The 14,905-nt window shown below is 44.9% G+C and overlaps 1 long non-coding RNA gene across 1 annotated transcript; it reads right to left on the bottom strand.

Annotated features, from left to right (window-relative positions):
- Positions 1-2,278: 2,278 nt before the first annotated feature.
- Positions 2,279-13,725, bottom strand: LOC143987881 (uncharacterized). The gene is made up of 2 exons (XR_013276715.1): positions 2,594-13,725; positions 2,279-2,497 (listed from the first exon to the last, which is right to left on the bottom strand). It is a non-coding gene; the product is annotated as an uncharacterized LOC143987881 (long non-coding RNA).
- Between the last annotated feature and the right edge of the window lie 1,180 nt (positions 13,726-14,905).

The following is a 14,905-nucleotide window of genomic DNA, read 5'->3' as shown; positions in this document are numbered from 1 at the left end:
CACTGATGAAGTCCCGCCTACTTTCGGGGGCGCAACGCGTACGGACCACGTGACCTAAGCCGTGACGTCATCCGCAAGCTGCTATACTGATCCATGCATGGATGCTGTGTTACATTTGTTTTCATGCCCAGCACTCAGCACTGGAGATCAGTGCATCAGAATGTGAGTGTATCTCTTTTATTTCTGTTTTAAAATAAATTTGTTTAAACGGAGAGCACTAGATTTTGTTCTTTATGTTTTTATATGGAATCATATTAACTTGAGGATACTGAAAAGGAATCAATCTTTGAGCACTACCGCTACATCTACTGAATGCTGTGATTAACCCATGATGGGAACATGCGTTTTCTGACCTGTCTGTTAAATCAGGGGTCCATGTTTTGAGGTGAGAGTCCATCTTGCTTATTGGTGAAGGAATAACATCATCACTTGTTTTGTCGATTGAAGGCACACTGCACAAGCGGATCTTTTCCTTGACAACTCTACTTGTTGTTTTGTTGTATCTATGGACTTTTGTGTTTAGATGCATTAATAGAGTGTCACTTTATTATTATTCACTTATATTATTTATTTATGCGCTGTACTGTTACTTTTTTACTTTGTATTGTGGGATTTGGTATTTTGACCTATAGTATTCTAGCTGCATATTGTTTATCATTTTATTTATTTGTTGTGTTCAGCGCTGATTGATTTTTCGTTAAATAAATACTTTCTGTTCCACATGAAGATGTGTGTCAGGTCACACCAGAACACACTGAATTCTTTTACACATGATGTTCTACTCAGTTTTTGGTTTTCCCACCCCCTCCCACTTTCTGACACATGATTGTGGACACGGAAGTAGGGGGACCAACTCATGTGCAGAGATATGGCCCCCAGACCTGATCACCGTCTGCTGCCGCTGAGGCTTGTATAGTACATGCCACACATATGATGAACTTGAATGCCTCCCCAGGATGATCCTCTGATGCCCCTATCTCTCCTTTATTTTTTCTATATCAGCTGGAGCAATTATTATTACCTATTGCATTTCTCCAATAATCAGTCTTAATGCTCAAATATCCTATTGAATGCTATTATTTGTTGTCCTTATAACTGAGTTTGTATGTTTTATGTACATAGTTGATTAGGAGCATATATGGTATCCTAAAGCCCTGGGTCAATTTAATTAGTGAGACTCAGAGCCCGGTGCTTTCTTAAGACAACAGGGATCTCCTCCCCACCCCACCTTGTTTGTAAAAGCTGGAGCCTACACTATCTATCTAAGATGACTCATCTCAGAAGCGACCACCCTATGCCTTATGCACGGGTCAAATATTAGGTGTGCTACATACCTGATATCTATGCCTGCTATGCTGTCAGCATCACGACTCAGGTCAATCCATCTCAACCTTTCTCCCACAGTAGGATTGACGCTTCTCCTTGGGTGTCTTTCCGTATAAAATCTATTCCCTCACTTATCCCTGCGCTTTCCTCTCCCCATCCCCCCTTCCCCATCCCCCCTCTCTGTTCTACACTCCCCCCTACTGTCTCCTTCCCAAACTTTCTACATTTTACACCCCCCTTTTGTAGATCATTGCATTCCAGGATGGCTCACACGGTGATCTCTCGCCCCCCCAACTAAAACTCTACTCCTATAATGCACAAACGTCAGGTTAATGTGCTTTTACTACAAGAGACTCATTTCCACTCTGACTCCAACCCTTCCTGCTCCAACAGATAATTCAATAGATGGATTCACAACACCAACCCAACATAAAAATCTAAGGGAGTATCTATTGCTTTCCATAAAGCACTCCCTATGGAATTACTTGGCCATCTGGAGGACCACCAGGGAAGATACGTGTTTGTGAAAATCTCCTTAAATTATGATAGTCAACATATACCTGCCTAATACCAAATTCCATCAGCCTTGCAATACTTGAAAATCTTCATGGAGGGCAAGCTCATAATTGGAGGAGATTTTAATGCTCCCCTGGATTCACTTCTGGATTCCTCGATCTCCCGTTCTTCTATATCTTAACCTAATTTTTTACTTACTTTAGATGACAAAACGATAGAAGACCTTGAAACATCAATCTCGGAGGAGGACGTTGCTTGTGCCATCGCTGCTACCCCACATGGCAAAAGTCCGGGCCCTGACGGCTTTACCCCAACATTTTACAATTTGGAACGCTCTTTACCCCCTTCTTAACAAAAGCAACAAAAAAGAGAAATCTCACCCTGGGACTTTACATGAGATGGACACCGCTAAGCCAATAAAAGTAACAACAGTAAATACAGTATATATTTATTCAGTAAAAGTATTACATGCATTAATATGATCATAGAAAGCCAATTCATACAGAGTACATTTAAATGGGTAGAATAAAAATAATAATAGTAATAATGGTACATTTGTGTATGAACAGTCACATAGAATACAAACATCAGGTGTACCCGACATGTTTCGCGAGTCCCAGCTTGCTCTTCAGGGGTAGATATGTATGAATTGTACCTATGGTGAAAGGATACAGATTGGGTATATGGCATTATATTGGTATTTTAAGGCAGAGGGTAAGAGGAGCCTAATGAGTAAAGGCCCTATACTTACCACTACACATAGCCAAACCAACGGGTGTGCAGCCTCCAAACAGCGGCAGCAGGTGCCTCGCCAGGGAGCTTAGGAGACGGAGCCAGAAGGAACCCCACACAGGGCAGATTTGAGGGAAAGCATTGCATGGATGGAAAATGTGTATTCCTATTGGTCTCATTATGTCCAAGGTAAGTATTGGCTGTAAACATAAAGGTGTATGTCAGATAATCTGGAGTAGTAGGTAAAATACAAGAGTAATGATATAAACAAATCTATATGTAAATATAAGACTAGAGCCAGGAATGGTGTGGACAAAAGGACTGTAGGGAGATGTGGTAAGGAGATACCAGATACTAGCATGAGTGAAAATTAAAAGGTAAACAGAAACAAAAGTGTTCAACTCCCTTTCCAAAGCATCAGTGTTTCCTCCACAAACACTAGAAGCGCACTCATTCTTTAAGAGACTCCGTCAGATTTTCTCCAGATTTATATGGAAGGTGGACCGCCCCAGGATAAGATATGATACAATGATTCTTCTGAAGGCCCAGGGTGGAGCGGGGGTCAGGGGGTATACATAGATGCCTATGCATATTACAAGGCGGCGATACTCACACTTATCATAGATTGGTTTCATCACCCCTCGTCCACACTCTGGTTTCAACTGGAGCGTCATCTAAATTAAATTGATCTTTGCGCCGTGCCGTGGAATCATATGACGCAATGTAAAGACGCCGCCTTCTCTACTGCTATTATTCACCAGACACTTTAAGTATGGGACAGTTTGGTCTCAGCTGGTAAAATATCTAAACCACAGGGTCATATGACTTCCCTCTTTGGGGGGGGAGGGGGGGTTCCAGCTTTCCCTCCAGCTGCAAGTGGGAGGAGATTCGGATCCTGGAATAGGGAGGATCATAGACGCCTAGCTCAGGTCCTACGCACGGACCCATCTTTAAGGACAGACACACTTTCCCAGACAGCTTTGAGGCAAACAACAATGTGACTACAGAGAAGCCAAGTTGTGTCCTACATCCGTGCCTTTTCTTCCATATTGGAGATCCTATCTGATCCATCAAATTTTGATGAGCTGATTTTACAGCCCGACCCACTGACTCACGTGGTATCCCAACTTTACCCCCTATTACTCAACATATCTACCCCTGACCGTCCACCATACACGCAGAAATGGGAAGCAGACTTACAATACTCTATCTCACCTGCTGATTGGCAAAAGTGCTTCATCCTGACACATAAGATTTCTTTAGCAACTAAGACTTAAGAAAAAGGATTTAAACTGTTGACGAGATGGTACAGATGCCCTGTGACTATACAATGCTTTAACCCCTCTTTGCCAGATGCCTGCTGGAGATGTTTGTCCCCTAGAAGGACCATGCTTCACATTGGGTGGGCTTGCCCTCCTATGCGTAAATTCTGGCAAAAGGTCTTTGACTTATACTGCAGGCTGATGGTGACCTCAATTAAGCCCACACCAGAGGTAGCCCTCTTATCTATGATTCCGGGAGCCCTCAAGACGATTAAAAAAGATACATTGCATCACTTTCTTGCAGCAGCTAGGACAGTGATTCCTCGTCATTGGAGAACAGCGAACGCACCTTCCCCAGGGGATTGGGCTATTGAAGTAGATCAGATAAGAGACCTGGAACGTCTGTTGGCCCAAGAAAATGGGAAGGAGGAACAGTTCACCATCACATGGACCTTATGGTCAATGTTTCGTCACTCCGAAGACTTCATTATATGGGCTGAAGATGACCCAACCTCATCTACCGGATAATAATGCTGGAGCAATCTTTTACCTCCCTTATTCCCTCCTTTCGATGTAACCTCTCTTTTCTTATAAATGCTCTCCTTCCCACCTTGAATCAAATACCCGAGCATCTAAACTGAGGTCACTTGCTCAGTTTAGATTTACAAGTTAAATTTATACCCTCAGACAGGGAGGAATCCCTACAGCATACCATCCCGCTTAGAACGGTCGACATTGTATCATAGTTCTGCGTAAGATTAGAATGGCATTGTATGTTGGAACCCGTACGCTTGTTATTGTTTGCTCTTCTATGCGATATGTTATAATACTGTGTTGCAATACTATTCCATCAGGAATACTAAAGTTAAGATACCTTAGATTACGCATACCTCATAAAGGTTTACCTGACTGCCTTATATAAACTACATGTTTTTATATACTGTAACATGTTTTTTACACTTGTTCTTCTTTCACCCTCCAATAAAATAAAATAAGATTGAAAAGAAGATGACATAGATTCAATCACCTCCAAATGAACCACTCTAGTATTTAAACAAGTGACCAGAATAGCCGATCTTTTGCTCTCTGCAGAGTGTCCTCTAGTATAATGAGACATTCCAAGGCCCGAAAATGTCAAGCCCTACATGTGAGAATGGAGGAGCTACAGTGAGCCTGTCTGTTTGGAGATCTGACATTTTCTGTTCCTGCAGCCTTCCCCTCAACTTCCTGCAGATCACACACTTATGGACAAAACTAGAGATGAACTTCAAGTGCACCATGAAGGTTGTTGATATGTGACTAAAGTCAATGATATGGGACCCATCGCTCTCCATCACCTCATTGGCAAGGTTTCTCTTTCTTCTCCGGAGATCCAAATTGTTCTGCATCTTCAGGTCTGGGTATGGTTTGCCTTGTTCATTGTATAGCACTGCCCTGTCTTTGCTGTCTTCCATCTTGTTCTCCCCAGCAACCTGCCCAGCTTTTCCTGGTACTGCGGACTCTTTCCTTGGCACCTCCTTTGCTTCTGCATCAGCTGGATTATAATTTAGCTCTTTAAGTTTTGGTTTCTTGGGGCCATTAAAGTTAGGACTTGGTCTTTGCCGATCTTGGTCAACTGTTTGAACTTTGACATCGTTAGCTCCCTCTTGAGGTTGGGCCTTCTGCTGCTCCTAGCCTCTGGCTGTTATTTTTACTACCTTATCGGCCGGGGCATGCTGTTCTACAACAAGCTTCTGCTCCAGACAACCAGGCAAGGTCTTGTTCACTTTTGGGTTAAGGTCACCCTCTTGGTTTTCGAGAAGGCTCTTGTCCTGGTTTTGCTTCTTTATACGGATCGCCTGCTCAGCTGGGATTTTGGCTTCTGCTTTTTGCTGTTGTCATGGTTGTGCAGTGATCTTCCTGTTTGCTTACCTCCCCTCATGTGTTCAGACTAAGAGGCCAGCCACTTCCACCTGGTGGTTTTTATAACCTCTCCTCTAAGCATGGCTCCACCCAAGGCCCTATCAGGGAACCTTATATTAAGCTGTGCACTGCAAGCCAACAGTGCTGATCATCCATTGTGTATTCCTTTGTGTGTTTAGCTTCCTGTTGCCTGCCGTGTGCTTTTCTGTTGTTCCGTTGCCGACTTTGGCGTGTGTTTGACTATCCCTGTTTGCCTGTGATCCTGACCTTTTGGCGTGTCCCTGACTATTCCTGTCTGCTTGTGGCCCCGACCTTGGCTTTGTCCCTCACCATCCCTATTCTCCTGTTGCCTACTGTGGGTGGGAGCTGGGGGACCCTGGGGGTCGCGACCTGGAGCCAGTTGCAGCCAAGTCCATCCTCACCACTCGAGGCTCTGGTAAACACCTGCTGGCTCTTAGACTCCGCGCCCCAGGGAATCTTACGCTCTAACCCCGGTGGGACCTGTCTCCCATCCGCAGCAGTCAGCTGTAGGGTCCACAACCTTGCGGTGCACTCCTGATCCCTACGGTGTGCATCTGTCACCTCGCCTCAAGGTGACCTGACAGCTGTGGAATGCCAACCTTCTGAACAGTGAGATGGTCCTCCATCTTCTTCACCACCTCGGCCTTTGGGGCCTTTTTTTCGGTGTGCATCTGTCACCTCGCCTCAAGGTGACCTGACAGTTTGATCAGCCATGGACCAGGCTGACGTGCTGCTTCCTGCAGATGATCCATTACAGAGCTTAGTTCGCAGACTTGAGACCCAAGAATCGCATCAGACCCAGGTGATGCGATTCCTTCAGGATTTGGCATCCCGTGTTGAACAGGTTCAGGCCTCATTAGGACCCCCGGTTCAACAACCTCAACCGCTATCTGCAGCTGCACCTATCGCATCAGTCGCAGCCACACATTCATTACAACTACCAGCTCCGGCCCGTTTCTCTGGGGACTCCAAGGCTTGCAGGGGGTTCCTTAGCCAGTGCACAATTCATTTTGAACTTCTGCTCCAAAACTTCCTCTCCGATCGGGCAAAAGTTGCATATATCATATCCCTCCTGTCCGGCGAGGCGCTAGCCTGGGCTGCCCCTCTGTGGGAACTGAATGATCCAGTGGTTTTTAGCCTGTCTGATTTCTTGAAACTTTTTCGGAATATCTTCGAGGAACCGGGTCGTGTCTCCTCAGCGGCTAGCGCTCTTTTACGTCTCCATCAAGAGTCTGCGTCTGTGGGATAGTATGCTCTTCAGTTCCGTATCCTCACAGCTGAATTGAGCTTAGGGCAGCACAGTGGTGTAGTGGTTAGCACTCTCACCTAGCAGTAAGAAGGGTTGCTGGTTCGAATCCCGACCACGACACTACCTGCCTGGAGTTTGCATGTTCTCCCTGTGCCTGCGTGGGTTTCCTCCGGTTACTCCGGTTTCCTCCCACAATCCAAAGACATGCAGGTAGGTTAATTGGCTTCTGTCCAAAATTGGCCCTAGTATATGAATGGGGACCTTGGATTGTGGGCGCCTTGAGGGTAGGAACCAATGTGAGTGTGCAATGTACAGGGATAGGGACAATTGTAGACACTCACTCAGGTTGAACTGGATGGACTGGTGTCTTTATTCAACCTAACTAACTATGAAACTATGAAACTATGAGCTGGAATAATGAGGCCCTAGTTGCAACCTTTTTACATGGCCTCTCTGATAGAGTGAAGGATGAATTAGCAGGAAGATCCCTTCCTGCTGATCTGGACAGTGTCATCACCTTGTGTAACCAGAACGATATTCGCTTTCAGGAGAGGGCCCTGGAAAAAAGACGCCAGCACTCCCCGTTCTTTAGGCAGCCTGAGCCCCCAGTCCCTTCTCTTCGATCCGAGGAGCACCCCCTGCCTACCGAGGAACCTATGCAGTTGGGCTGGACTAAGTTATCTCCCGAAGAACGTGTTAGGCGCAGAACTCTGGGACTATGCCTCGATTGTGGGGCCAAAGGTAATTTCCGTGACACTTGTTCTCTTCGTCCGGAAAAACGCTCAGAGCTAATACATCTGGAAGGTGGAGTATTAGACCCTGAAATATCACCTTCGCCTTCTCGTCTTCTCCTTTCTGTGTTGCTTCATGACGGTGCTTCCTCTCGTTCGGTCTCAGCACATCTGGATTCCGGAGCCGCTGCCAATTTCATGGATTGGGAAACTGCATCCTCCATGAGACTTACCCTTTTGCCCCTTACAACACCATTGGTGGTCTTGGCGATTGCTGGCACGGTACTCCCAGGGGGCCCTATCCGCTTTCAGACTCTTCCTGTTAAGATGTCAGTAGGGACACTCCACCAGGAGTGGATATCCTTCCTTGTCTTACCTAAGCCCCTGTACACACAGTCGGAGATTTCCACAACCAAATCCGTCGGATTTTGCCCGTCGGATTTTGTCCGTCGGATCTTGTCCGAAACCGTTGCATACACACGGTCGGACAAAGTTGGCGAAAAATCTGATCTTTCAGAACGTGATGACGTAATTTCGTTACGATGGGACTACATTCAGGCTAGTAGCCAATAGCTTTGATGTAGGAATTTGATCTGAGCATTCGTGGCACTTGGTCCGATCAAAATTCTCTACACATGATCGGAGTATGTCCGACCGGCCCAGTTGGTTGGGAAATATTTCCAACATGTTAGAAAATTGGGTCCAACGGATATTCCGACGGAATCAGTCCGATGCATGCCACACACAGTCGGATTATCCGACGACACGGTCCGATAAGACACATTCCGACGGATTCTCCGACCGTGTGTACAAGGGCTAAGGCTTCATCTCCTATCATATTAGGTCTTCCTTGGTTACGGCTCCATTCTCCACACGTTGACTGGTCTGCTGGACAGATCCTGGCTTGGGGTTCCTCCTGTTCCTCTTCCTGCCTACTCAAGGGTACCCCAAAGGAGAAACTTCCTGTTACCACCATCCCAGTATCTTCTGCTCTTCCCGCTGTATATAGCGATCTCTGGGATGCGTCCTGCAATAGTCGGACTGATGCACTCTCTAGGTCATGTGGTACTCTGGATGAGGGGCCCACCTATGAACCTGAGTCGATCATTCACTCTAATTCGCATAACCATTTACCTTTGCTTGTCCCTAATCTCCCTTGGACGCACAGCCAGGCTAACTTGTCTGCAAGTTCCACAGTTGCGATGCCATATGATGCGATTGAGATGGTCGCTACACCTGACAATACTATTCAGTCGATCTCTGCACCAGTTATGCCAGTCCAGCCCATGCCCAATGAGCTTCCTGCTTCTTGCTCAGCACCTTCGGTGACCTGGCCTCACCCTACTGCTACTATGTCCGTTCAACCCCGTTTAAGAGGCTCAATCCATCCTTTGGATAGAATACCTCATTCGGCCAGGAGGGGTTTTCAATCTTTTTCTCAGGGTTCTCTGCATTCTGTTTGTGTTGCAGCTATCCAGCTTGACTCTTGTGACATGTCACCTTCTAACCAACCTGACCTCAGGGATCCACTGACCTCTGCCCAGTCTGGTGGTCCTGTTATGTATGCCCAGCTCATCTTTAAGGGTGTGGGGGACCCTGCTCAGACTCCTGATCTTCTCATGCCCTTACCCATTCCTAAAAAGCCTTTAGTCCTCAAGTCCTCTCGTCCTCTCCCTACCTCGGTTTCTGCCTCTGAGGATAATCTAAAATACGAGGTTAGTCAAGTTTTGGATTCCCGGTTCCGTAAAGGCATTCTTCAGTACCTCGTACTTTGGAAAGGGTTGGGCCCTGAGGAGAGGTCTTGGATCACTGCATCTGGGGTCTTTGCTCCTCGTCTGTTGAAGAGGTTCCATCTGGAGCTTCCCTTTAAGCCTGGACCCAGGTGGGGGAGGGGGTGGCCTCATAAGAGGGAGGGTACTGTCATGGTTGTGCAATGATCTTCCTGTTTGCTTACCTCCCCTCATGTGTTCAGACTAAGAGGCCAGCCACTTCCACCTGGTGGTTTTTATAACCTCTCCTCTAAGCATGGCTCCACCCCAGGCCCTATCAGGGAACCTTATATTAACCTGTGCACTGCAAGCCAACAGTGCTGATCATCCATTGTGGATTCCTTTGTGTGTTTAGCTTCCTGTTGCCTGCCGTGTGCTCTTCTGTTGTTCCGTTGCCGGATTTGGCGTGTCTTTGACTATCCCTGTTTGCCTGTGATCCTGACCTTTTGGCGTGTCCCTGACTATTCCTGTCTGGCCCTGATCTTGGCTTTGTCCCTCACCATCCCTATCCTCCTGTTGTCTACTGTGGGTGTGAGCTGGGGGACCCTGGGGGTCGTGACCTGGAGCCAGTTGCAGCCAAGTCCATCCTCACCACTCGAGGCTCTGGTGAACACCTGCTGGCTCTTAGACTCTGCGCCCCAGGGAATCTTACGCTCTAACCCCGGTGGGACCTGTCTCCTGTCCGCAGCAGTCAGCCACTCCTGATCCCTACGGTGTGCATCTGTCACCTCGCCTCAAGGTGACCTGACAGCTGTGGAATGCCAACCCTCTGAACAGTGAGATGGTCCTTCGTCTTCTTCACCACCTCAGCCTTTGGCGCCTTTTTCACAATATTCAGATCATTGTTGTTCTGCAGGATGGTGTTTTCCTGGGCTGCTTTAATCTCAGGTGCGGGAAAGGCAATTCTCTCTGTACCTTTTCTCTGCTTTTCCTTCTGTGGGTTTGGCAGTGGCTCTTCATCAATAGCTATAGGGATCTTTATATTCTGCTCTTTCTGCTTTCATCTCTTCTTTACTCTGTGGATGTTCTGGAACGAGGCCATCGTCCTTGTCACCTTGCTTCTCCTGGTGGAGCTCCATGTGCTGCTCCTTGATCACAGCCAACAGCTTCTCCTGCTGATCCAGAATATGTTTCTGCTGCACCTGTTGCTGTTTAATGACTTGTAATAAGATGTGTGATCCAGCATCTACACCTTGCTGGCTTCTGTTTCCAATGGTGGAGCAGGTTCTGCTTGGTCATGGTCAAAGATCTTCTACATAAACCCCACAAAATGTTCTTTCATTTCAGTTTTTTTTTTTTTTTGCAAGAGAACATCGTAGAGCCAGGAATCTTTTCTGTGCTTGCCTTATATTGTTTGGCAGTCTTGGCCGTGTCAAGCAAAATGGTAGGGATGCTAGCCAATAATTTTCTTCATCAAAAAACAATTTTTTTCAATTACATCAAGGAACAGTCTAACTTCAATACACATAGCAGATTTTTCATCATTTAATGCGATGTTCCACCCAAAAATTTAACTTCTGCTTTAAGGGAGGTGACCCCCCTGACATGCCACATTTGGCATGTCATTTTTTGGGGGGGAGTGGCTACCCTCTTTTTAGAGGGTCCTGGCGCACCACAGCACCAGAATGGAGATCACCTCCCTCTTGGCAATCATCTGGGACATGTCACAGCCGGGAGCCCAGTTACAATGTTGGCGCCGCAGAAAGGAGGGGGAGAGGAGCAGGGCTTCATTCCCCTGCATTGCTGGACCCTGGGACAGGTAAGTGATTATTAAAAGTCAGCAGCTGCAGTATTTAATTTTTTTTTTTTAAGCAGAACTCCTCTTTAAAGTTCTAACAAACACATTGTCACCTAAACTGTCTATACTGTAAGTTGCAGTTCCTAAATAGCATAGTGATGGGGTGCATGGCTGTTACATTCTCTGCATCTTATGTTAGCTTTGCAGTCCTTTGCAAAATGTTTGGTGGACGCACAGTATCTGAAGTAGATACAATTTTCTTTCAGGTAAGCTTTACGTTCGTCAATATGCTTGCTCCTGAACCCACGGCACTTGACAGTGGGTGTGGTTTATTATGAACCGGATATGGACTGTCCGGTTCCATGGATTTCTTTTCAGGGCGGCTCACTTGTGGAGTTGAATTAGTGGCTGACACCTCTATCTTTCTGACAGACTCTGATGGTCTGTTGCCTTACTTTGCTCCTGTCTTCTCTGTATTTGCTGTAATTTGGTTGCTACATGTAGTGAATATGAAGTTCGGATCATTTCTAGTCTTTGCTTGGTTGGCAATAAATCCAGTGAAGAAACTGAATGGTGGGAAAGAGACATGATGATCTTTTTTATACTTGGAGCCTTGAGAAATCCACTTTTCCTGCAGACTATATGGAAGCTTTTACATTTTTGGTTTAACCCCTTCCTGACCAGTCGCCGCAGTTATACTGCGGCAGGATGGCTCCCCAGTGTGAGCTGTTGTTGGCTCCTTAACCACTAGCTGCCATAACCCTGGTATCCTTGTCTTCGGCCAACGGTCTTCTTCAAGATAAAAGTGGTCTCTGTGGCAGATTCGCCGCAAGATCACTTTTATTGGTGGCGGGAGAGGGGCCCCCCCTTATGCCGTGCTCTGGTGCCCTCTGCCACTTACGGTGAGGGGAAGATGGCCCCCACTCGTCTCTATGTCATTGCAGGGCGGAAGCAATATCAAAACGTCACTTCCCATGGCAATTTATTATAAGCATTATCTCTTTCGTGATACCATAAGTATTTGCCTTACTCCTCTGCAGTATATCTCAGTGTATTGGTTGTGTTAATTATGTTATTAACTATTGATTGTATGTTCTTGCAAAGTTACCCCCTAACTGTGTCTGTTGCATACCCTTCAATAAAAAAAGACAATTGAAAAAAAAAAGTAACTTCCGCCCATAGCTCTTAAAGGGCCATTTTTTTTTAATTCTTTTTTTTAAAATGACATTGATGATTTTTTTTTATTGCATTCTAGTGTAAATATGTGATCTGAGGTCTTTTTGAGGTCATATTTAAGAGGTCCTGTCATGCTTTTTTTCTATTAAAAGGGATGTTTGCATTCCTTGTAATAGGAATTAAAGTGACAATTTTTTTTAAAAACAATGTAAAAAAAAAAAAATAAAAGGTAAAATAAATAAGATTTTTTTTTTTTTTTAAACGTGCCCTGTCCCGCCGGGCTCGCGTGAAGAAGCGAACACATACGTGAGTAGCACCCACATATGAAAACGGTGTTCAAACTACATATGTGAGTTATCGCCGCAATCAGTAGAGCGAGAGCAATAATTCTAGCCCTAGACCTCCTTTGTAACTCAAAACATGCAACCTGTATAATTTTTTAAAAGTTGCCTATAGATATTTTTAAGGGTAAAATTTTGTCGCCATTCCATGAGCGGGTGCAATTTTGAAGCGTGACATGTTGGATATCAATTTACTTGGTGTAACATTATCTTTCACAATATGAAAAAAAATTGGGCTAACTTTACTGTTATGTTATTTTTTTATTAAAAAAAAGTGTATTTCTCCCCCCCAAAAAAAAGTGTGCTTATAAGACCGCTGCGCAAATACAGTGTGACAGGAAGTATTGCAATGACCGCTATTTTATTCTCTAGGGTGTAAAACGTATAATGTTTGGGGGTTATAAGTAATTTTCTATCAAAAAAACCTGTTTTAACTTGTAAACACATCTAAAAAAGAAGCTCGGTCCTTAAGTGGTTAAGCACTTGGTTAAGCAGTTTTGCAGGTGCCTGCCCGCAACGTGTCCCCTGAGCCAATAAGTGTGCCCTGTGGGCGCGATGAAAGCTGGACACCCACGATCGCTTGTGACAGAGCGAGAACCGGGATCTGTGTGTGTAAACACATAAATCCTGGTTGTCTCAGGGGAGAGGAGACAGATTGTGTGTCCATACTACTATGAACACCAATCGGTCTCCTCCCCTAGTCAGTCCGACCCCCCTAGTTAGAACACACCTAGGGAACACAGTTAACCCTTTGATCGCCCCCTAGTCTTAACTCCTTTCCTGCCAATGACATTTATACAGTAATCAGTGGCTAGTTTTAGCTCTGATCGCTGTATAAATGTTATTGGTCCCAAAACAAGTGTCAAAAGTGTCCGATCTGTCTGCCGCAATCACAATAAAAATTGATGATCACCGACATTACTAGTAAAAAAGAAAATAATAATAAAAATACCTTAAATCTATGCCCTATTTGGAAGACGCTATAACTTAGAATATGTAGAATAATACATATTGGTCTAACAGATGAAGAAATTTGTTTTTGTTTTTTTGTTTTCATTTTTGTTTGTTTTTTGGGATATTTATTATAGCAAAAAGTACAAAATAATGTGTTTTTTTCAAAATTGTCACTCTTTTTTTGTTAATAGCACAAAAAATAAAAACCACAGAAGTGATCAAATACCACCAAAAGAAAGCTCTATTTGTGAGGAAAAAAAGAACAAAAAAATGGCCTGGTCAGGAAGAGGGTAAATTCTTCCAAGGCTGAAGTGGTTAATCCCACGAGCTGTGTCCAGGTATGCTGGTCCTGGCAAGTAGCATCCTGACTTTGCTGCATCCACTTTCAACAACATGTCACCAAGTTCTCTTAACTTTAGATTGTCTTTGTTAGAGATTCTGGGGAAATGTTCTGGTTTCTTTAACAGAGCATTTGCAATGGCTTCAGGGTTGCCATAACAGTCTTCTAATCTCTGCTATATCATTTTAACTCCAGCAATTGGATTGTTAACATGCACTGATCTGATTCTTTTGGCCTGTTGAAATGACTCTGACCCAAGCCACTTTGTCATCAAATCTAGCTCTTCTCTGGCTGTAAGATTGAGATCTCTGGTTATGCCCTAGAATGATGTCTTCCATGCCCAATAGTTCTCTGGGTGATCGTCAAATGTTAGCAGCCCTGTACTCACTAATTCTCGATGAATAGGGTGCTTTGCTAGATCACTGGTCTCTGAATTTCCTAATGTGCCATCTCTGAAAGAGGATACATGATAATCCATTTTATTGGATGGATGTTCTATATTTGCATAATCTCTGCTTTCTTGGATACACACCCTTGGTGTTGGGACATTGGCAGTATATGTGTGCAATTCAGGCATATTTGGAGTGGATTGAAGCTGTGGAGCTGTGGAGATAGAAGCAAACTCTGTTCTATTTTCTTCCAGAGCATGATTCTGAACATACTCATGAGTCCTTTGTACTGGATCATGAGCAGCTATCTCTGCAAACACTGTAAGCGAATCCCCTTCTAAAACAGCTGCAGCTTCATAGACTGCAGCTTCTGCAGATGCTGCTACTTCTGCCCTTTGACTCTGTATCACATGCATATTAGCTTCCAACTCAGATTTTTGCTTCATCATTAGGGATGAG

This window comes from Lithobates pipiens, unplaced genomic scaffold (assembly GCF_037356315.1).
Source record: "Lithobates pipiens isolate NorthernLeopardFrog02 unplaced genomic scaffold, aLitPip1_a1.2 Scaffold_18, whole genome shotgun sequence".
Lineage (NCBI taxonomy): Eukaryota > Metazoa > Chordata > Amphibia > Anura > Ranidae > Lithobates > Lithobates pipiens.
The sequence above is the reverse complement of the archived record's forward strand: the minus strand, read 5'-3'. Positions and strand labels throughout refer to the sequence as shown.